Raw genomic sequence first — 23,538 nt, 5'->3', positions numbered from 1 at the left:
AGAAAAATCAATAACAGTAACTGTAAAATCTAAAATTAAAGTAAGTCTGGTTTTGATGCTTTCAGTACACACGGTACAATAAATTTGGCATAAGCCCAATGGAACATGAAGTACTTGTGGACAACGTCTGCCAAGAGCTAGAAATATAGTACTTAAGTCTTTAAAGAACAAACAGAAAGCCTCAGTTCATTTCTACTTTATGCATCTGAAAAAAAATTAAATCAAGGTGATCTTTCTGGGGGAACATTTGTATTAAATCTAATTGGCATGCTTTGTGCAATGCTGAATGGAACCCAGGCCCATTGGCAAAGAATCACTATTTGTCATTCTATAATCCCTTCCACTTGTGACAAAAGGCTGCAAACAGATGTTAGACCTTCCCACATTCCAAAACACTGTGCTTTCCTGCTCAGCATCAGGTTTGTGCCTCACGTAAGCTCTCTACCTGGTCCTCAGTCATGCTGACACTTCTAAATATCTGACATTGAAAGCAGAAGAAAAATGGGAAGCCTGAGCTCAGGGAACTCACGCTCCACTGTGGATTTTTTTCACCCACCTTCACATTTGTTGGTACTTCATTAGTTGGCATGCCTCAAAGCAAAGCAAGGTTTGATTAGTAACTGAATACTTATTTGCATTTCTGTAGCAGCCTCCAAACATTGACAAATTAAGCATCAACACACCTGTGAGTTCCTTACCTTTCTTAAATAAGGACAAAAAACAAGACACAAGCCTAGCATCTATTTAGGGCTTTGGAGACATCATGCACCATCTCAGCACACAGGTTCCTCTCCCTGCCATCCCCTATATCCTGCGCTCTTTCCTAGTTGAACAGGAGAGTGGAGCACAATTCCAGCTTTGTTAAGTCTCAGCTGCAGCCCTGCCTTGGGAAACTGGAACAGCAAGAGAAGAGGAAATAAGCAATGCTACACTTAACACAAGCCCAAAGTGAGGCAAGAAACTTCTCAAGCCATCTCACTCTACGTGTCAGCCAAGCACTATCTTTAAAGCTGTTATTTCTTGGTGATTGAGGTTTTAATATATATAAAGCAGCCAGATAAATCTGTTACTCCTCCTCATTAATAGCTGTAAAATAATAGCAGAATGTCTACAATACTTGCTATTGTGGACTCAAGAGACTGAAAGACACTAGACACATGATTATTAATGTGACAATGTTCACTTCACCCTATGACTGGTCACTCATGGTTTTAAAGTAAAAATTAACTTTTCCCTCACCTTTTGGGTCAGGCTCCTCTCTCTACTCCTGTTTATACATCGGCAACTTGAATGAGTCCCTCCCCCAAAGCTGAGGGAGTAAAGGAAAGACAAAAATTCTTGTGACACTTTCTTCTTGAGGCAGAGGTTCCTCTTGCTGTCTATGCATATCTCAGAAGAGTCATATATGAATGCTTATTTCAGTGAGAAAAAAACTAAATAGTCTATATATATAGCGGCATAGGAATTCAAAAGTAGTTGCTGTATCTAAGTCACAAAAACTTTATGAGCCCACACTTTTTACTAGAGCACCCTAACCTTTCTCAGCCAGCAGTGAGGTACAAGAACCTACTCTATGTTCAATCTGCTGCTCAAAAACCATCTGACAATGCTAAAATACTGGCCACGGCACTGACTGCATAAATATGCACACGTGCAAGAAAAAAAAAGGATAAAAGCTATTTGTGCACTAATTTGTCTGCATGATCGAGTTCAGTTCCTCAACTTGAGCAGGTGGTTGACAGCCTTAATACAGTAACACACCACTTCTTTTAGAAATGGCAAGAGAAAAAACCCTCGCTATGGAACACTCTAGCCCTCAGGAACAACCTTGAGCAGTTTACAGAAACCTCACCCAACAGGCAACAGTTCACACTGCCCGAAAAGGGAAAGTTCAACTGGAATGATATTTCACATCCACCAAACACAGCATCCAATAAATACTAAAACAATTGATATGGGTTACCAGCAGCACAGCAATTACCTTATCATTAAAAAAAAATAAAATAAAAAAAACCAAAGATCCATGACTTGGCCATGGAATCATCTAAGCACAAAGAGGTGATCACCTGTCTCCAGACTAATATGCATTACAATGTAATTTGTCTAAGGCTTGGTCTGCTAATCCCAAGGTACAAAGTGCAGTTATAAATATATATGATATGTATATCTATCTATCTATATATGTATGTATATTGAAACATAATTTTTTAACTTTAAGAGTTACAAGAACAGCAGATTGGAGCAGGAAGCAGTGTTTATCTGAAGTGTCAGCACTACCATCACAAATTTGCCTCACCATTATCACATGAGAAAAAGAACAAATGAAACATTACGTGTCTGCTCTTGGGTGTTCTGGTACTCTGCATATCTACTGCAGAACTGTTACACCCTTGCCCCATTAAAAAGCAGTTTTTAACTGACTGTCTCTAAGTTTCAGGCCATTTGAGCTGGTTCTCTCCCAGTTCTTTATTGAGAGTATATTAAATAAATACCCTCACAACTAGTGAGTGCTGAAATGAGGTGTTACCACAATTACTTGTTTTACAGCTGGACTATTATCTTCTCCCCTTGTAACTATTCAACTGCACAGACAATGTGCTCATGCCATTTGCAGGAATGATACAGGTTTTTGTGGACTTCAGAAGCAGCATCCTAAATCTGAAATCTAATTACCATGAATGCTTGATCATGAAGATGAAATAGCAGTATTGACTCAACAGTCAACAACTCAAACTTCTCAAATATTAAGTCAACTACTCTGGTTTCCTACACAGGAGGAACTCTCCCAATTCAAAAGATGGCAGTTGCCCAGCAAAAAGGAGTCAGATTCAAACCCAAGATGATAGGACATAACCTACCTACAATATTAGTAAGAGTTGAAGCCACTTTACTCTCTTGCACTGCAGCACAAAAGTTCAAAGTCATCTTTTGATAACCTTAAAGGACAGCAGCAACGTAAACACAGTAACTCAAATATCTACCTGCATTTACTTCTACACTGAGCACTCCTCAGAGTATTTGAAGTGGTTAAGGAAAAAAATTAAACCAAGCCAAACAAAGAAAAAATATTAGTGGGAAACGACAGAATTGACATTTTTAGAATATAGCAGTTCGTCCCAAGAGGTGCTTTAATAAAGCAAGATGAGCAACAAATTCTTTAAAAGTAAATTACTTATAGTAAGCCTCCATATATGAATTGTGCATTTTTACCTAAACCTCATACCAAATAAACAATTCAGCTCCATGATCTGACATAAGGATCATTGCTTATTTTCCCTGTTTAAACTTGTGTTACATCAAGATTAAAACAGTAATTATTCTTGTAAAAACATTGTATGGAACTACAACTGCTTCACACAAGTGGAAAGGATATCAAGATGGCACGGGACAAAAATCTCAGAACATCTATTAACACTTAAAGAGAAGAAGAGCCTTGAGATTTCTTAGCGGAAATTCTTCAGGGACCCCTTTTATCATTTAACAAACAATTTGACTTAGGACAAAGAAAATACAGATGCAGTACTCAGGCTTGTATGATTTTAAAAATCAAGTCCTTACAGTTTAATATTGCTAGACTACTGAAAGCAGAAGGATCTGGGATCAGAGGAAGTGGCACTTTGGGGCAGACCTGCAACTGTTGGAAAGGCATGATCTTGACACCAGGAAAGGAACTACAAATATATGGAACCCCCAGCCTAACTTTGTGACTATTTAAACCTTGTCTTACAGGTTCCAAAGGATGAGATGTTTAAGAGGGCCCTATGTGCAGGCTGCTCCCTTTCCTAAAGCCCACAGTTCTATCCAGGTGCCCTCCAAGCTGTTCCATACGTCACTGATCAATTCCTGGGCAAAGATGATCAACTGGGTGAAACATTTCAAGCTGGATCTAGCCCAGAGATGCCAGTTTGACTGCCCTGACCCAAAGAACAATGAAGCCATTAGTGTTTTTAGCCCAGATCAAGGGGTTACCATCCATAGGGATAAGCTGGCGGGGACTAACTAACCCAACAGCTGCAACTTTCCAGTTGCTCACTACATGGTTCAGATAATTGAGCAGAAACACTGAAGAGACAAGCAGGACGGTGTGGGATGTACAAATCACATCACTAAGTTTCTTCTCAGTATGCCTTCACAAATTCTTGGCAGGCCTTGAGCTCCACCAATGTCAAATTTTAACAGCCTTCACAACAAAAACTAAACCAGTGCCCTCAGATTCAATCTGTGTTCCCTACCCTCTCCATAAAGTAAGGAAAATAGGTACCCCAGCTCAGAAAAGAGTATTTTTAAACATTTATAACGAAACCCAAAAGGTTATATAATTACAGCATCACTACAAACTTGAAATACAAGCAGCTAAGTACATCCAGACAGATGAATCGACTGGCAATGGAAGGGGAAAAAACCATCGATGGTGGTCTACTTAAAAGAAAATTCTGGCTAGGCAGGGATTTGTGTTTTATTATTTTTCTGGCTTTTGGTTGCTTTGGGGTTTTTTCCTTGGATTTGTTTGTTTGTTGTTTTGTATCTTCAAGTCCTAGCTCCAACAAACTATCTCCCAGAGAATCATACTTGACTAACTTACTCCAAACCCATAACCTGCAAGTACCTACACATTTATATACCCCATTCACTCAAAACCTTAATCAATCCACAAAATATCATTATCTAGTAGCTATTCATATTATCAACTACCCTTAAGAATAACAAAAAAAAATATTCCAGAGATCTTTTCTGGTTTGGGTCTTTTTAAATATAACCTTTCAATACCCTCCTTGTCGTTCACACATACATACACACACCCTAATGTAGCCAGACCAGCATCTCCCTGCCCCAAATATCGCTGTACTACTAAAAAAAACTTCTCACAAGGAATGCTTTTCTCCCTTCTAAAAACACATTTATGTGATTAACTTCTACAAGCAGGGTTGGCACAGAAAAACGTCTGGTTGGCATAGCTGTCTAGCCAACATCAAGGCAGACCAAGAGTGTTTTGAGCCAACATTGACACATATCCCAAGTCTTCTACAACATATACAGGTGAACAAGGAAAGTGAGTGTGAATTGCACAAATCCTTTTCCTGACAGGAATATAATTACTGGACCAGAGTAAGAGGTTCTGACCGCTCCTAATCTAAGAACTGCAATATAGCTTTAATTAGAAGAGTAAAATTATAGGATACACCCAATCCTGAAACCACAGCCAGAAACTCACTGCAAGGTTTAGTCCACTCCGCTCTCGAGTATAAGATTCAAGCCCAAAACTCAGCATTTACATAAGTACCATGGGTGGCATTCAAGTCACTGTGATTAAATGCAGCAGCATGGATTAAAACCAAGGTCAGTAGATTAACTTTTATTACCTGTTCATGAACTGAGCCGTGCTCCTGCATGGCAGGCTCCAGAGGATACCATCAATCCTTAACCAAACACTCCCACCCAGGCACTGCATTCAACCCCAACCAAACAAGCTGCTGACTCGCTCACACTTGAGCCCACATCCCCAAATGCCACCTCACACGCCAGCCAGGAGACTTTGCTGGAGTAGGATTGCTATTTATGAGCACCTACCTCCAGCACAGGGTGCCAGCAGAGCACAACAGCTTTTTCCTGCAAAGCCTGTAGTTTCCAGTCAACTACTTCACAACTACCCATCACTACAGGGTTATTCCAGAAAGGTCACTTTGAGCAGCTAGGAACATTTGGTGCTCCAAATCATGTCACATGGGCCAGCAAAAGAAGGCCATGGCACAGGGCTCACCTAGGTAGCCCAGAAGCTGTGCAGTCACTCATGCAAAGCACCTCCACCTACCTGAAGAAAAGGTTTCTTTTCAAACCAATACAAATACAGGATACTTGTAAAAGAACATACTCATAACGTGCAAGACTCATTTTCCTGCAAATCATGTAATTGTCAAAGAGATTTTAGTGCTTTTAGCAGATGGCAGAAGCAAGGTAGAGCTTGCTTTTTTTCAAGTTTCAGGAGGATTTGTAGCAGGACAAAGAGCTTCCATCTTTTTTAACTTGAAAGGCAGTCTTTTGAATACACACATTCAAACATTTTAAACAAGAAACACTTGTAACTACTAATTGCCACATCCACTACAAAACACTAAGGCCACAAAAAATGTGCCACGATGCTACTTTATTGTCCCAGACCACCCCCAATCACCCACTGGAGAGCCTACAGCAGAACAGGGACAGAGAAAATGTATCCCACAAGCTGCCCACCACCTCCTGAGAGGCACAGAGCCACTTTGCCCAACTGACACGATTCTCCATAACTAAATTGCTATTTTACCTTCTTCCCCATGAATCTTTTTACCCAGATAGGTTAACTGGGCCTGACAGGAGATACAGTATTAATTTCAGTAGAACTGGGGAACTACAGTAGGAGCCTGACGCTTTCTGGTGCATCCTGCAAAGTGGTAGATTGAAAGGAAACAGAAACAAGATCCGATGGAAACATGCTCACTTTTTCCCCACTGAAACTCAGCAGCAGTCAGCGGTGCTCGACGTACTTCCTATCCCATGTCTTTGCTGTCACTTCCTTTGACAGTTTGTCAGCTTGCTTGTGAATCTGGAGATTAAGGAATGAATGTCTAGGAGGCAAAAGAGCTGGACTTTTTCATCCTGATGTTCAGTCAAAACTTTTACAGTCTAACCAGCAAGGAGCACAGTGACCAGTCAGCAACAAGTACCTCCAATTACTGGCATTCAGCAGGAATTGCTAATCAACTGTGTAATTCTGCTTACAAGTATGCACTTAAAGGTGGCTGATTTCTCATGAAACACCCTCATTCTCCATTTTTTAGCCCAAGCCAATGATTAGCATCTACAAACAGCTTTGGGTTTTCTGTTTTCCTGTATACCAGAGCTCTTGCTTGAAAAGACATTTTATATCAAAAAATACCTGCAATTAGCTCCTTACAAATGAATAAGAGTTTTAAATACCACTATCTCCAAGCACATGATCCTCTATTTTGTAACTACAAACACAATCACTAGCTATAAATGCTGAAGTGAAAGGATCCTGCTTTCCACGCCTGGTTTCTTAATAGAAACCAATATTGCTAGCAAAATACAAAATGGTTGTAGCAAAGGTAGCATACTAAGTTCTTATTTAACTGAAATACTAGCAGTTACTCAAAATGTTAATTTCCAAGATGAACACTAGCACTGTGACCTGCTGTGTTGAGAAATACATTCCAGTGTTTAGTAAGAACCGAAATATTCATGAGGCACATGTTACACGACTTTACTCAGCTAACAGTAGGTGCTCCTACATGTTTAATTAGTTTGAAATAGGAGATGTTGAAGCTTAAGGTACCCAGTAGCAACCTACATACAACCAAAATGCATTCCTAAAGCTTCCTGCCAGGCCATTCACACGACTTCAAAGAGTTAGGACACTTCTCTTACACAGCACCAAGAGAGTCTAATTTTCCAAGTACCAACGCTCAATTTTCAACAAACCACACTTTTTCTTGGGGGAAAGGAGAGTGTTGAAGAGGAAAGGGGGAAGCGTCCCGGGCAGACGTCTGAACTTTGGCTCTACATTACTCAATCAAAAATTGTAGGCCTAAAACACTACAAAGCCACACAGACCACACAACAGCACATGCAAACGAAAATCTGAGCAGCCTGTTCATCTCCACTAACCTACAGGCGCCTGGAACAAAAAGCAACTCAAGATGTATCATCAACAGGTCATCCGGCTGCTTCTTTGTGGGAAAAAATATTCGAAACGCTGCTGAACAGAAACCGGAAACTGCTTTTTTTTTTTTTCCCCGGGTCTCCCCCCGCCTCCCATACGCGTTTAAAATGAGAAAAAAAACAAAAACCGTATCGTCCTTCAGATGCAGAAGCGCCAGCTTCTAGCTGGCTGAAAGGCTTTGTAATTTTTCTTGCCAAGCAGTGATTTTTCAAGGCAGAGGAGTTCCAGAAAAAAAAAAGGGGGTGGCCTTTAAGGCCAGAAACACCAGCATTACAGCCAGACTGCTTTTTGCTCGCATGTATTCCAGAAGCTGCATTTTGCAGAGGTGAAGCAGCTGCAGTTTTTGAGGTGGCAGTTAAAACAAAAACAAAGCGGGGGGGGGGAATGCTTCCGGTATAAAAATGTAACTGCTTTAAAATATACCCTTTATCAGACGAAAATTATTCAGCTAAAAACACAACTGCTCCTTCTCTCCCCTGCCTTTTAAATATCTTCTCTACAGTTGTGGCAGGCAGAAATGTCCCCCTCCTACTAGATCCCCCTGAAAACGCATTATTTAACTAGGTGAAAACAAGAGTGAAAAGAAAAACAGGACACAAGTTGCGCAGGACGGCGGGCTGCTCACTAAAGAGCCAGGGCTGAGGAGATGGGAGAGAAACCCTGCAATTCCCCCATGAATCTTAAAATTAAAGACACAACTTACCCACCGCCCAGCTGGATTTTTCCAGAGTAAAACAACAACGAATTTGGAAACGCTAGGGATTAAATAAAAACCCCAAAGAAAAAGAAGCAAGCTTTCCCACCAAGATCTTCCAGGTTAACAACAGCCAAACAAAATCCCCCTTTGTTTTGTTGTCACCCGCCTGCGTGCTGCTCCCATTCCGCGCTCCGGCACGGCAGGCTACGATCAATGGACTTGGCGGGGGAGGCGGAGGGAGAACACGCTCTTACCCCCCAAAAAATACACATATACCACCGCCGCCGCCAAAAACAAAAAGGAAAAACATCCACCACGAATTCAACAGAATTCGGTGTCCGAGTATTGCCATGACAAAGAGCTTCCCCAGCACATCCAGCGGGGCCAACTCCGGGCGGGTGGGAAGCAAAAAAAAAAATTAAACAAAAAAAAGAGATTAAAAAAAAAGACTCAAAAAAAAAAAAAAAGAAGACAAAAAACTTCCCAAATGCCGGTGGGAAAAAAAAATAAGAATGGAGAATTATTTTAGAAACAACCACAACAAGGGAGCCCTGCGAGGCGCAGTACAAAGGGGAGGAAGGAGCCCGAGGAAGGCAGGAAGAGGGCAGGCCCCCCATCCCTTCGACAGCGGCAAGCCGATGGGGCTCTGTCGCGACAGGCGCGATACTCACCCCGGGGAGGAAGGAAACGGGCAGAAGAGGCACCCCACGTCGGCAGGCCGGGAGCGGGGGGAAGGGGCAGCCTCAGCCTCCTCACGGCCGCGCGGAGGGCGATAGTTCCGACTGGGCGACAAGGGGAGAAGCCTCAGAGCGCTCACCTCCGGCCGACAGGACTCGGTGCTGCGAGCCACGGGTCGGGGAGCAGCGGTGGGAGCGGCTGGAAGCGGCCGGAGAGGAGAAGCCGATGGACGCGCCGGCTCCGCCGCCCTCACACAGACTGCCGCGCGCCGCCCCCGCCCCGCCTCACCGCGCGCGCCACACCGGCGGGGCGGGGCCGGGTGGGACCACGCCCCCTGCCCGCCCCGGGGCATGGCGGGAGTTGTAGTCCCGTTCCCCCGCCCCACGCTGAGCACAGTCCGTGTGCTCGCACAGCTGTGTGCAGGTGTGTACCTGTGTGTAGGTGTGTGTACCTGTGTGCAGGTGTGTGTACCTGTGTGCAGGGGCGTGTGCGCCCACTTACCTGCGCTTCATGTGCTGCGCAGCGCTGAAAGCCCACAGGGTCCCGGGGCCAGCAGGTTCCATCCCCCCTCATTCTGCTCTTGTGAGACCCCACCAGGAATACAGCGTACGGCTCTGGTTTCCCCAACATAAGAAAGACATGGACTTGTCTTTTTGTTGGAGCAAGTCCAGAGAAGGGCCATGAAGCTGATAAGAGGACTGGAGCGCCTGTTGTATGAAGACAGGCTGAGAAGGTTGGGGCTGTTTAGCCCGGAGAAGATAAGATCATGTGGAGCATTTATAGCAAATTTCCAGTACCTGAAGGGGAGCCTTCAGAGGAGCTAGAGAAGCTGTTGTGATAGGACAAAAAGTAATGGATACAAATGGAAAAAGAGGAAATTTATAGAGGTTGGATGTTAGGAAGAATTTTTTCAGTGTGGGACTGGTGAGACACTGGAACAGGTTGCCCAGGGAGGTTGTGGATACCCCAACCCTGGCAGTGTTCAAAGCCAGGCTAGACAAGACCTTGAGCCACTTGTTCTAATGCAAGGTGTATCTGCCCAGGGTAGGATGTTGGAACTAGATGATGTTTAAGGTCCTTTCTAAATCCTTAACACCCTACAATTCTCCAGTTCCATGTGTGCACATGTGTGTGTACGTATATATACATATGGATACATAGAAATATATATGTATGTTATATGCCCATGTAGGTATGTATATGTATTTTTTTTTCAACTGAAAGACCCTTCTATCCATGTAAAGAAAGACTATATTAATTGATTTTGTCTATGTTTTCTATAGCTTAAGAGAAATCACAGTTTGATGTGGTCTTCAATTTTTTCTTATACATGGTGAGAAACAGATTTTTAAGGGAAATGGAGTTTTTACCACCACATCATTCAGAAAAAAACATGGTCCTGCTCCAGCACAACACACAAAGTCAATGGAGATTCTTTTGTAATCATCACACCATGAGCTACTGAAGAATTATCCAGGGTCAGAAATATTTGTGGTGCCAGGCTGTGTAAACTCTACCTGTCATTAATCTGAGTTTCACTGGCCCTGGGGTTTTTAAGGAGAGATTAAGAGATATGACTCGAAGCTTCCAGATTATAAGAACAAAAGGGGTCTGGGTGATCATCCCTCATGATCTCTGGTGTAACCCTGCACAACCCAAAACCAGCTTTTTCCTCAAAGGCAGTATTCTTTTAAAACACCGAAGATGGAAATAGCCCTGATGGCAAATTCACCACACTCCAGCTTTTGGTGGCTGCTCCAAACAAAGCCCAGTGTTCAAACAGCGCTCTCCTCGGGGCGTTTATTGGTTTGCCTTTGGATTTGCTGTAACTTTGTTCTCTGTGCTCAGAAGCTCCTTTTTCCCTGCCATATTTCCAACCCAGGCATTTACAGCCCTCTAATCGGGGTGTGCTTTAGTCTCCTCTTTGCTGAGCTCCCAGCACTGGCATCCCCTCATCCTTCGGTATGGTGCAAGTCAGACCCTCACCCCCGAGCAGGAGCACATCCCACATTTTCCCACAGCTGCTGGAGGTTCCCACGGGACTCAGGCATGAAGGAGTAAGGAACACACATGCAGGCACGTGGCAGATGGGTGGCAGGTGACAGCAGTGCAAAGGCATGGGTGAGAAGCTCCTGGCTCCAACTCTGACATGGAAAACCTGCTGAGTCCCACCTGTGAGGAAGTCACGTCTCAAGCCAGGGACCAGGTGCTTCCTTTGCAGAGATGGTGGGCAAAAGTTGAAGGAAATGGGATGGGGAAGAGGGTAAAGGATAGGTGGAAAACTGCTGCAGTCACAGATGGGCATCATGCTGGAATGAGCGGCTGCTGCCTGACCCCTGCGTGCTGCCTGACGTGTAATGAATCACTTGCCACACGTGATGTAACATGACAGTGGTAACAGATCTCATTATTATCCAATTTACATGGGGAAACTGGGGTGTGGAGAGGTGAATATTATGCCTGGGGCATCCTGAGACCAGATTACAGAAGGCCTCATGCTGCCATCCCATGCTCACTTTACTAAGCTATATAGGAATTAGGTGCAGCTGGCAGAAGCAGACATGGAGTATGCTGAGCAAAGCCTGGGGGGAGAGGATGAGCTTGGCATTCACAGAACAGAGCCTTGCTCCTAGCATTTGTGTCCTGCCACAACAAATAGGCCCTCTTGTGTTGAATGGGATCCCCTTCAGCTCCCAAGAGCTGCTCCAGGTTGCTGTCACACACTGTACTCTTCTGTAGCATCTGATGTGGTTATCACTTTGCCCCTTGGGAGGCTCTTTCCTCATTTTGCCTGGCTGTAACACCCTCCTGCAGAAGACAAAATTATGGTGAGAGGTTTCCAATGTGCCAGCATCCCTGCTGCAGCCTTGTCCCAGCTGCCTCAAGGATTAGTCCCCGCAATGCCAGTGCTGAGCCTGACCCTGTCCTGGGAGATCAGCTGCAGCCAGACCAGGGCTTGTGTCCCATTGCTGAGGGACACATCATCTTTTATTTAACTCTAAATTAGCACCTTCACGATGGATTTCTGTTTAATGAATTGGCCCAATCCCTTCTTATATCCATGCAAGCATTTATCCTTTGCACAACCCCCTGGCTCAGCACTGCTCCTGGTTCCGTTTTCATCTCAATCCTGCCTCAGGGTTAATTTCTTTCTCAAAAACGTTTCAGAGGAAGCTTAAGAGACAATCAGCATTACAAAACACTCCTCTCGTAGAAGAAAGAATTTTCAGAAAGCTTTTCTCTCCTTACTCAAAAAAAAAAAGGGGGAGGGGGTCAGAAACAGCTGAGTTTGGTGCCTCTTTTTGGTATTTCCTTATATTTAACACATGTCCCTTGCTATGGAAAAAGTCCAACCACCATTGACGGCTTAAAGTCCTCTGCGATGTGCCCAGAGGTCTAGAGATGCTGGTGCTAAAAACTGGGCTTCAGAACTCAGCTCCTTGCTGGCAGGAAGCCTGGGGGCTGCTTTTCCCTTTGATCTTACCATGTACCACTGTGCCATAAGCTTGTACCACTACATGGAGAGACAGCATGAAGCTGAAACATAAATTACTCAGTGTTTTGGGGGAGACAAGCTGGACTGAGGTGACCCTGCACCATGGATAATTCATTGGAGAAGGAATGGTAGGTAGGTAGAGTGTCACCTTTGCTGACCCATCTCATTTCACACTGGTTTTCCCCTCCCAGCACTGAAACTTGGAGCTGCGACTCAGACAATTGGAGCTCTGAAATAATCTTTGATATTTAAACAACTATTTTCTGTTTTCTGACAGCCACACACTGTTCCCATGTTCATGTTGAATAGGCTCTCTGAGTCAGATGCAAAATAGAGTGACACATGGTCCCCTCTAATGTTCCCATCAGAGCACGTATCGTCCTGTGATCTCACTGCAGCAACAAGGAAACAGTGAAGGCTCCTGGCCAGGTTTCTGTGCTGCTCTTAACTGCACATGGCCTCAACAGCAACAGTTCATTCACACCTCACTGCCCCTCTCTATATTATTAAATAAAATGATCCCCAGCCAGAGTGGCTTGGCTGGGCTCAGGGCCATGGTGCTAAATACTGCATCCCCTGAAGCACCATGACCAGTCCAAAACTCTTCAGTGCATCTCCTGGCCATGACCACATCATTTTCCAGACCTGGCCTGCCAAGATCAACCTGCCAGGATAGTTCACCAAGCCCTCCCCAAAACCCTGGAGAGGCCCCTTATTCCTAGGGGAGAACCTGTGTCTCCAAGGGGTGTCCTCATGCCTTTCTAAACCAGCTGCATCCCTGGATTACAAAACTGAAGTTCGTATCACCTTTCTCATCCAGCCCATAGGATTCCAAGGGATTCAAGCCTACACCCAAGCAAATTTCATTGGGAACTGATGCTACTGGGACTGAGCATGATGACAGGGTGCTGGGCAGCTGCTGGTGCCACAACAAGCTGCAATTCCTGCTTGCGTGGGTAATCAGTGTGGCTCAGTGCCACGAAGTGTGATTAAGTCATTAGTCAGATGCGTGAAAATATTTGAGATTACAAGTCGATGCTGAATTCCTTCTTGGAAGGGTTGAGGAAATTAATATTTAGCTCTGGCGGACACGAGGTCAGAGCCTGTCAAACACAAGACATGATGCTGTCACCCCAGCCTGATCATCAGCTGTTGGGCTTTTCCAAAGGAGCAGACTAATTCTTTCAACTTGTCACAAACTCAGCCTTGGGTTCATCAGGGGCTAATCATCAAATTATTGCAGAAAAATTGAAGCATCCCGAGCCTGGCAGGTGATTCTTTCTTATCCATGCCCAGTGGTGTGCACGTGCACCTGCACGGCACTCAGGCAGAGTAAAGGGATGGCTGAGCAATCACCCGCAATCAATCAGGCCAATCGGTGTACACCGATTAATTTTTTTTCCCTCCAGCAGTTCTTAGAAATGTAATTTGCTTTAAGTTAATAAGCAAACATCTACCCTCTCAAAGTATATTTGCAGAGCTGTAAAATCAAGGGGCACTTCATAAGGAGGGAGGGATGGAGCTGTGGTACCAGCACAGTGTTTGGTCAGGATGCTGCTGGAGTGCCACAGGAGTCGGCCACCTGGATGGACATGTGTCAATCCCCCTGAAATACTTCAATTAATTTATTAATTAATTATGTGGAACAAAAATCGCAGTCCTTTAAGAGGGACTCGCTTTGAATACAACTGCAAAAGAGGAGGTTTAAGCAGAACATGAAGCCTCCTGCTGTCCCTTTCCTGAGGACAGGATTGCACCCCAGGGGCTCTGGGATATATTTCATTGCTTGTCCTTGAATGTGCATCTAGAGGGAAAGTTGGTTCAGCAATTGCAGTGATTTCTCCACCAACTGTGCCCTACTTAGTGCAGTAAGCAAGACCTCCCCAAAGAGCTCCCAGGTGCATCTCTTGGGTTGCTCAGGTGGGAGAAAGTGTTTGGCTGCTACTCAGCATCACAGCTGTCCTCCCATGCACCATGTGAACACACATCCCAGCTTTCCCAGACATCCAGTCTCAAAATTAAAGTCTTTCCCCCTCACCCCCTCTTCTTTTGTTCTTCTGTAAAACACGATCTCTGAAGCTGTCGTGTGGAAAGGACACATTTTCCCAGGGAGGGGGACATGGCACCATCTCCCCCTCACCCAACCCACAGCACAACCCAAAAAATGGAGGAGGCAGGTGTTACTTGAGCAAGGCACATTTAAATGCCTTTAATGAGGCGAAATGAATACACCATGTGTTGTTCACTGCAGCTGCTGTATCTGATGTGTGGAGGGTGAAGTAGTAAGAAAATCAGTACATAATCAGCATGTGAGTGCTCCCAGCACCCACAGGATGGGTCCAGTTTATAGGTTGGTTGAAGAAACAAAACAGACTTTGAGTCCTTGAAAGCACACAAAACCACAGATGTATATATGTTTTTGCTTGCATTCAGTATAGGCAGCCAATACTTTTTTTTTTGTCTTTTTTTTTTTGTCCCCCTCTGCATGTCATGGAAAAAATCCTCTGCTTTCTGCCTGAGAACTCATCTGCCAGAAGGCCTGCTTGTTGCAGCTATGATTTAAGCCACATGAGCTGGCTGCGTGGTAACAGAGTAATACTCTTTCTTCAGCTTTCTCACTCGAACAATATGATTAACACAGTGTTTTCTGGATGGCTTAAGTCTGTCAGTCCAAGGAAGGGAAGGAGGCCACTATGGGCTCTGTCAAAACAAAGTTTGTTTAATCATTGCTCCAGGGAGATTTGAAGCCAGGACCTGACTGAAAGTGCCCCTGAGGCCAGGCTGACATTGTCACCTTCAGCCCCTCATTTTGAGGGCTGTGGGATGCCTACAGCAAGTCCCACAGTGGCCTGGCTGTGGCTGGGCTCACCAGGTCTTTTCTGGGCAGCTCCAGGCTCAGACACCACTGGTGACATGGGGTAACATTTTTGGGGGAGGAACTGAAAGGCTCCTACCAACTACAGAGGTGTTGGGCAATGAGCTTCCAGTGGTGTATTCCGACCATTTCAAATCTCTCATTTTCTCCATTCAACGGAGGGGTCCTATGGGACAGGGCTACAAGCAGCTCTGGATATTTCTTTTCTAGACCTGCCAGTGCCCATTGTGCTTGCCCCTTCTCTGGGGTCTCCATCTGGATTCTATCAAATGGTTTGGGGTTTCTCTTTGCTTTTAAGGGCACCACTGGGTTTTGGAATCAGTATCTGGCCATTCATAGCCATGTTTCATTCCTGGACTAATATGACTGATATCAAATCCCCTTGCTCTCACCTGAAGGATCAAAACATTTCCTGGCAATGATCTTTAATTTGCATTTACAGTCACTGAACTTAATTTGGCACAATCTTGTCCTTTCAGCTGGGAAAACTTCCCTCCATCAGCCCCTTGGTTTTACTTGGGCTCTCCTGAAGGAAATCACCAGGGTGTTGAAGAGGAAAAAGCCCTGTTCTGAAGGTGCCTGCAGGCTCAGGGTATGGCAGCCTGCTGCAACCCAGAATGAATCAGAGCTGTGAAAGCACAGGCTCGCTAGCAGGAGCCAGCATCCCACCTTCCTAGCAAGTGCTTAGCTCTGCCTGCCCACCAGCCACGACTCTGGAGGCTCCACTGTGTCCAGCATCATCCTGAGGAAGATGCAGCACCATTCAACTCACTCTTGCTGGTCTTTGCCAGCACCCAACTAGCACCAAATGGCCTCTAATGGCTTGGAGGTGAATGGCACCTAATACATGCTGGCTGTGTCTGTGACAATAAAATAATCCATTCCAGAGCCTCAGCACCACTTTGGATCAGGTTGGTGAACTCAAGCACTGACCAGGCATGGGTAGGAAATGGTGTGAGCTGGAGACCACTCAGAGGCAGCACTTTGGATGGGGTTACCTAGCCGAAGGCTGCAGCAGGCTTTGACAGCAGTAGGATGTTGCCAGCTGGACTCAGGACTGGGAAGCCACCCACCACACACTTGATTTATTAATGAATGTGTTGTCTTTGGGGTTTGATGATGGTCCAAAAGCCACTGGTGTCACCCAAGCTCATCCTTTTTCTCAGTGCTGGCAACACTGATGCTCCTCGGGAGGAGTGACCAATGTGATGCCCAGCAAGACAAGGTTCACAGCCATCAGAAACAAGGCTTTCCCAGCAGGAAAACTAGAAAGTGGAGGGGCAAATATGTTGTTTTTAAAAACCTCATCCCCTAGTTGTGCAAAAAGGAAAGAGAAATGAAACAGTCATGCAATGCCTCCTGAGTCACTCAGACACACTAAGGTGTGGTATCACAGAGCTTGGCAGATCCACCCTTGCTTTGCTGCCTCCACAACAGGAGCCAAGCAGTTTCTCAGGCCTGGGTGTTGACACTGTTCCTGGGTGCAGCAGCCCAGCCCAGCCATGCTGCTGCCCACCCCTGGCCTTGGCAGATTCCATTCCTTGTGTTGCTCTGGGATGAGACACGCTGAGGCAACCAACGGTGTTGTCTTGTACTGCCCACTGATCCACAGGGAATAACGAGAACTGCAGAAGCGACATGAGCAAAGCATCAGAGAGGTGAAAAGGAGGACTTTTTTGGGATGTAGACTCATAGAAAAGCTGGGCTTTGACCCCTGTGAGGCCAGGAAATGTAGGTGTGGTGTCCACACCTGGTTCTGGTGGCAGCAATTTTCACTACGTAGCAACAGTTGTTATGTAGCAATAATACTTGGCAAATTTCAGGGCACTTGAGAAATATTAATCTGCACATCAGCCTTGGCAGGTAGGCAGCTAAATATTTTCACCTGTGCTTTGTAGCTTGGGAAGTGAGACCCCAAGAAAAAAAAAAGCAGCAGTTTGTCCACAGTCACAGCACAAGCAGCTGCCAACATGAGGGTAGCACTCAGCAGCTGCCTCAGAACAGCAGAGCTGATGCAAAGGAAAAACCAAAGGAAAACCAAATAGTGGTTTTCATCAGGGGACTCAAAGGAAGCACCTAGTTTTCAATCCAGTGAAGCAAACCTCAGAGGGACTTCTCTGCTACTGGCACTGGCATTTCACAGCTCAGTTTAATTATACTAATCACTTTGATGATGACTCCTGACATTCACCTTCATTAGCCACTGGCAGCCACGCTCAGCTGCTGCAACTTCAGAGCTATCAATGTCTGCTTTAAATAACCCATGAGTAAAATCAGCTGGGAGACAGTGTGTCTGGGCTTTTCTCTGGGGTAGCCTGCATGGAGGTGGCTGGGAATGCAAGACTGAAGCCAAAACTGCAGTTTAACCCTGGCTAAGCATAGGCATGATCTTTCTCTGGATGTCTCCGGGGTGGGGAGAGCTTTCCTCTTCGGCACTGAGAGTAATGGCAGAGTGAAAGTGGAGAGTGGGGGTGATGTACAAGGAAGGACTAGGTGAAGTCAGGAAGTCCAGACCATGGCACCATCTTCCTTGTTTGCCTTGGGAATGGTGTCAGTGCTGCACCGTCTTCCCAGTTGCCTTGGGAATGGTGTCAGTGCTGCACCATCTTCCCAGTTGCCTTGGGAATGGTGTCAGTGCTGCACCTTTTGTTGCGTAAACAAGTAGTTCCTGCCATAGCCAGGCATCAGCCCAAGGGGTTTTTTTGCCCCAGTGCCCATTGTCCCCAAACAAACAGCAATTCAGGTCACACTGAGGGCAGTCATATCCTAAAGGCAGGGGATACGACAGCTGGAAGGGTGAAGCAAAAGGCAGGAGGACATGCGGTGCCACAGCCATCCTTCAAAGCACAGGGCTGCATGGCCACAGAGCAGCTGGACCCTCTCCCACAGCTCTGAGGCCCTTCCTGTGGCCACACTGCCCTTGCTGGCAGTGTGCTTTGCTTGCCTTAAACCAGGATGAAATGTAGGAAAATCACAAAATCCCAGACAGATCACCAAGGCAATTAGGTGTTCTAGTGCAGCTGCTTCGGTTTTCCTTCCTTATGGTTTGTTGTGCTGTTTCCAGATTGTGATTCTCATTTTACTAGGAATGCTGCTCAGGGAACACAGACAGAACTTTCAGTGATGCCATTTGTCAAAACAGAGGAATTTGAGCCTTGCAGAATAAAAACAGAGAGACAGGTGAGATGCTATTGCTTTGTACTAAAAGATGCTGCAGCAATGCTAAATGCTGTTTGTCATTCATATCTGAGAGACAGCAATTATCATCTTCGAAAAGCTGAACAGGGTGATGATTTCAACCTGCTAGCAAGTAATTTCCCCAATACTGACCACAGTCCCAAAGCCTTTCCCTGCAATGTTTCTTTATGAAGGCATTATTTTGCAAACTAATCCCCACAATAAATCCACTTGTGCAGATTTTATTAGCAGGGACCCGTCACTCATTAACTGCTGCAGCGTGCAACGTGTTAAAAACACAGGAAGGCACCTGTTCATAATCTAGAAAAAAATAAAATGCATAAAACTTTTATGGTGTAAAAGCAGCATCATTTTAGCATGAGTAGAGCTGTTCGAGACACCAGACAGGAGTAATGTTCTCTGTGCCTGCATCCCCTGGGATGCTGGATTTATGAATGATGCACTGGCTATGGCACTGCTGCCATGGGGTAGTTGAACACTGAAATGCCATTATAGCTTTGATGCTTTGTCATCATGAGAGGACTGATATTAAAAAAAAAAAAAAGAGGAAGAAAAAAAGAAGGAATACATGAGAGTTTCAATTTGAAGGATTTTAAGTGTTCCTTCATTCAGCATGTATAACTGGCATTTTCCTGAGTGTGAAAGTGCATGGGGATAAAAAGGGTAATATTAAGACTCTGTTCTTTGGGAAGGAGATTGCCCATGGCATGTCCTGAGTTCTTCTCTTTTTCCCTGAAAATCCTTGTTTTGCATCAAGCTAGATTTCTCAGTGCTGGCTCAGTCGTGCTGTATCTGCTGTATATTTTGGCTGGTTTCTCTGCTGGACATCTTGGCTTTTGCTGTGACACACATCACACAGTCTCCTAGGAACACAATGGACTTTTGCACTCTCACTCCGGAGGATGTAGTCACTGTCGGCCCTTCCCATGCAGCAACAGGAGTGTTTCTGAATGCTCCTCTTGAGGAGCACACACCCTCCTTCCCAGAAAGGCGTTTTTCCCACTGCCAGACCACATCAGCAAAGCTCCCTCTGCTTCAAAGGCAGCCTTGGCTTGCCAGAGCAGATGCTGGTGGGCAAAAGGCACCCTAGGAATGGACACGGGCTGTCCGAGGAAGGAGGCACTTCTGCCCCAGCAGGGTCCTGCTTTGCAGAGCATCCAGCTTCCCCAGCTGCTTTTAATGCAGCTTCAAAGGCAGGAGCAAACTTCCCCGAGTCCTCAATCCATTTGAGCTGACAGCCGCGGCAGGGACGGGCAGGATCGCACCCCGTGCACCCTGCCCCGCCGCAGGAAGGGAGGGGGACGCGCTGTTTGCTGCGTGCCGAACCTCTCCGTGCTGCCAGGGGAACCAGCAGCGCTGCTGGCTCCGGGCTGCGGCAGGAACACGCAGGCACTGCTGGCAACCAGGCAACCACGGGAACATGGAGGGGAGGCATCTCTCCAAGCCCTGGCTGATGGGTCTGCTCGTGTCAGGGTGGGGAGAGGACACGGCATCCTCCCTGCCTGGGAAGGACTGGGAGCGGGATTGCCAGCACTGGGCACACCCCTCCCCGCACCTTCCTTCCAGTCCCTTCGGAAACCGGGGAGGAAATAAGGGGGGAAATTGATAAAAACAACGGAGGCTCACAAACTCCTAGTTTCTGTATGTCTTCCCGAATATGTATACAGATTTTGATCCAACAGACACACTATTTTTAGTGTCCTTTGGGGTATGTTTGGGAACAAGCCCTTAACTGTTGCTGTGCTGCTATAGAAACCGTATCCATGTATACTGACATGTTTACAATTGTTTTAAACGCCATAAACTTTCAAGGGCAAAATCAAGCAGCTTATTTCCATTAAAGTAACTGCCCTGGTGTGGGTTTCTTCTACTTTTACATTTATTAATTTAGGACCCTTCTCAGCTTCACGCAGCCCCACGGAGCTTTTGTTTTGAGAAAGGTTTGCCAGCTCTTGCTGCCATGGTGCTTGGCAAACCTGTAACAGAGCAGCTGCAAATCTGGATTGAGGAAGAGGAATTTTTTTGCTGGCTCTGCTCGACCTCTGCCATAGTAGGGGTGTTTTGGCAGATACAAGGGTGTCCATGTAAAGCAGAGCCTCCTGCCTCCCCATGCTCCATCCTGGTGCTAGGGAGTTGCTGTGAGAGGTAGTTCAGTACTCAAGGCCAGCTCATGTCTATCTGGGACAGAGCAACTGCCTAACAAAATCAACCCCCCTCGAAAAAAACAAAGAGAAAAAGAAAAAGACAGCAAAACATTTTTAGCTTAGGCTTCCCCAACTTTTTTTTTTTTTTTTAAGTTACAATTTTTCAATTTTTGTTCTCCTAAATGTGATGTGAGATGAATGTATCTTTTGAGCTGGATAAGGAGCATGGAGTCCATTGCATCCTCCCAGTGTTAACCTCCATCTGCAAGCTGGGTTCAAATGCACCTTCCCTGCAAGTATCAGTCCCAAAACAACCATGCCAGGGCAAGGCAGCTCCATCCATGGGCAGGCAGGGATGGATGACTGGGGACACCTCAGAGTGCCCATTACCCACACCCCCCCTGCCTCCTGCTCCCTGTATGAACCCCATCACTTTGCTGTGTTCAGCTGGGCACTCTGGCAGAGACACTCACAGACTCAACCACACCAAACTGGTTTTCCCTGTGCAGGAGCAAAGTCCAAAGAAGGATTTGGCCTCCAGGGTCCACGTCTGCAATGAGCACTCTGTGGTTCTGGAGGTGTGAGCTTGGAAATTTGTGCTGTAAAGATTTGTGTGTGCTTTGCTAAGGTTAATCTGGGTTTCCCCGAGTTACCTGAGATCAGTGGAAGTCAGGTCCACTTGGAAGTAAAGGAAATAAGTGGGGATTTCTGCTGAGTTTGTTCCTAAACTGATTTAATGCCTCCAACCTCTGCACCACCTGCTTTGTCTCTTTCTTGTGCAAATCTGCCTGTGCTTACCTGATTATTATTTGTCATTCAACCCTGCAACGGTCAATTATTTGTGTTTGCTGGGTCATGCCACGCAGAACAAAGAGACAACCAAATAAGTAGCATCTGCAGTAACACCCAAACAGCTGAATAGAGGCAATGGTTGGCTGTGGGTGGCCATTTGCCTGAGCCAGCAGTTTCACACTCTGTGTGCCTGCAGAGAACAAGAAAGTGACTCAAGCCCTACCTTGGTGGAGGATCCTCTGCTGTGTTGTTCTATGCAGAAAGCCTGAGGTGAAATTCATAACCCCCATGAGATGCTTGTGCAGCAGAGGCAGTCACAGTCCTGATGCTCTGGCCCCTGTGAGGTAGAAACCACTGTATCTAGAACTCAGATCTTAGCCCAGTGGCCACTTTCTGAGTGGCTGGGTGGTGACAGGTTAACCCTGTTGATTCGCTCACTGCAAAGCAACTTAAAGTCAGCAGTCAAAAAAAATCCACAGCTTTTTGTCTAAAGAACTTATTTGCCTGAAGCTGGAGTTTCCACTCCCCCAGAAATCCAGGCAGAGGAGGCTGGACTCAAAGCCTTTCAGACCTCAGAATATGCCACAAAACTCATCTTGGGAGCTGCTAAACGGGTAAAAAAAAGCATATAGAGGGGGATGCTCTCAAAGGTCCTGTCCCCAGCTGCAGTGCTGTAGGAGTCCCTTTACACAACAAGTCAGGCAATGATCTCAGCATCACCCTCAGGACAAAACCTGCCCCTGCCTCCCTCTTTCCACCTCCCTTCCATGGCCCAGAGACAGATCCTTCATAACCCTGCTGCTGTGTGATCAGGAACTCATTGCAGGTAAAACAGTCTCAACCTGGGGAGCTCTGGCTCCATTTCTGTTACTAGCAGTAGGCACAACCTTCTCATCACCCTTTCCTGAGCTGTTTGGGTGCTCAGGCACGAACCGGTTGGGTGGCGATGCATAAATTAACTTGGTGCTGCTCCATGGATTAATTGGGTGCCCATGCGTGAGCAAGCCAGGCAACTGATGAGTGACTCATTTGGGTGCTCATGCACGGACAGAAAGGGCTCTCGTGTGAATTGGTCAGGCAATCATGGGGGCATGGATGTGCTGCCCAGGCCTGGGTGATCTGGGCAGGCATTGTCTGGGGACTCATGCAGGAATTAATAGGGTGCTGATGCAGGCACTCATCAGCTGCTCATGCTTGAACCTATTGGGTGCTCCTGTGTGAGCTCACTAGAACCCATGGGTGAATGCAGTGACTCCTGCAGCTCATGCCCAGCTCACTCCTCTCCTTGAACATCGTCCTTAAAAGCTATTTGAACACAAATCCATTATCGACTTTACCTTCAAAGTCATCGCAATCCTAACGCGTAACTATTTCAAGCTCCTCTCTTGTTTCCTGCACACCAGAGTGGTTAATACTGAAACAATGTGTGCGTATGCAATAAAATTTCATTCCTTGCCCCTGGGGACCAAAGAGCCTGGGAGTTATCAGCATTACAACCCCAACTTTTGTCCGTTGTGAACTCCACCCCTTACACCATGAACTAGAATACCAGGCTCAACATTATCAAAGTCCAAATATTTGTACTTGTCATGATTTCACCTATTGTCTCCTAGGACCAGGATGGAGGAATTAATGTTGTAAAAACCTGGATGAAATACATATTGCAAACACTCATACCTGCAAAACACTTAGCCAGGAAGGCCACAGCAATCTGAACAAATAACCACTGCAAACCCCAGCCCTTGCACCTATTACAAATGTCAGGCCTTGCGCCTGTGAGAAAAAAAATGAGGGCAGTTCAGATGCAAGACTTTTTCCATCTATGTCCTCAGAGCTCTGTCACCAACTTTGTTTTCCTGCTCCAGCTCTCCAGCTCAGTGCTAGGAAGTGATGGTCGCCCACCTTCTGCACAGAACACTTCTTAATGACTCTTCATGCTCGCAT

At 45.9% G+C, this 23,538-nt stretch overlaps 1 protein-coding gene across 1 annotated transcript in view; it reads right to left on the bottom strand.

Moving 5' to 3' along the window:
- PELI1 (pellino E3 ubiquitin protein ligase 1) overlaps nucleotides 1–9,354 on the bottom strand; it is a 44,152-nt gene extending 34,798 nt beyond the window's left edge. The window contains exon 1 of the mRNA XM_033056123.1: nucleotides 9,083–9,354. The gene's annotated coding sequence lies outside the window, so the exon portion shown is untranslated. The remainder of the gene's footprint in view (nucleotides 1–9,082) is intronic.
- Between the last annotated feature and the right edge of the window lie 14,184 nt (nucleotides 9,355–23,538).

This window comes from Catharus ustulatus, chromosome 3, assembly GCF_009819885.2.
Source record: "Catharus ustulatus isolate bCatUst1 chromosome 3, bCatUst1.pri.v2, whole genome shotgun sequence".
Lineage (NCBI taxonomy): Eukaryota > Metazoa > Chordata > Aves > Passeriformes > Turdidae > Catharus > Catharus ustulatus.
Note: the sequence above shows the minus strand (reverse complement) of the source record. Positions and strands in the feature narration are given on the sequence as shown.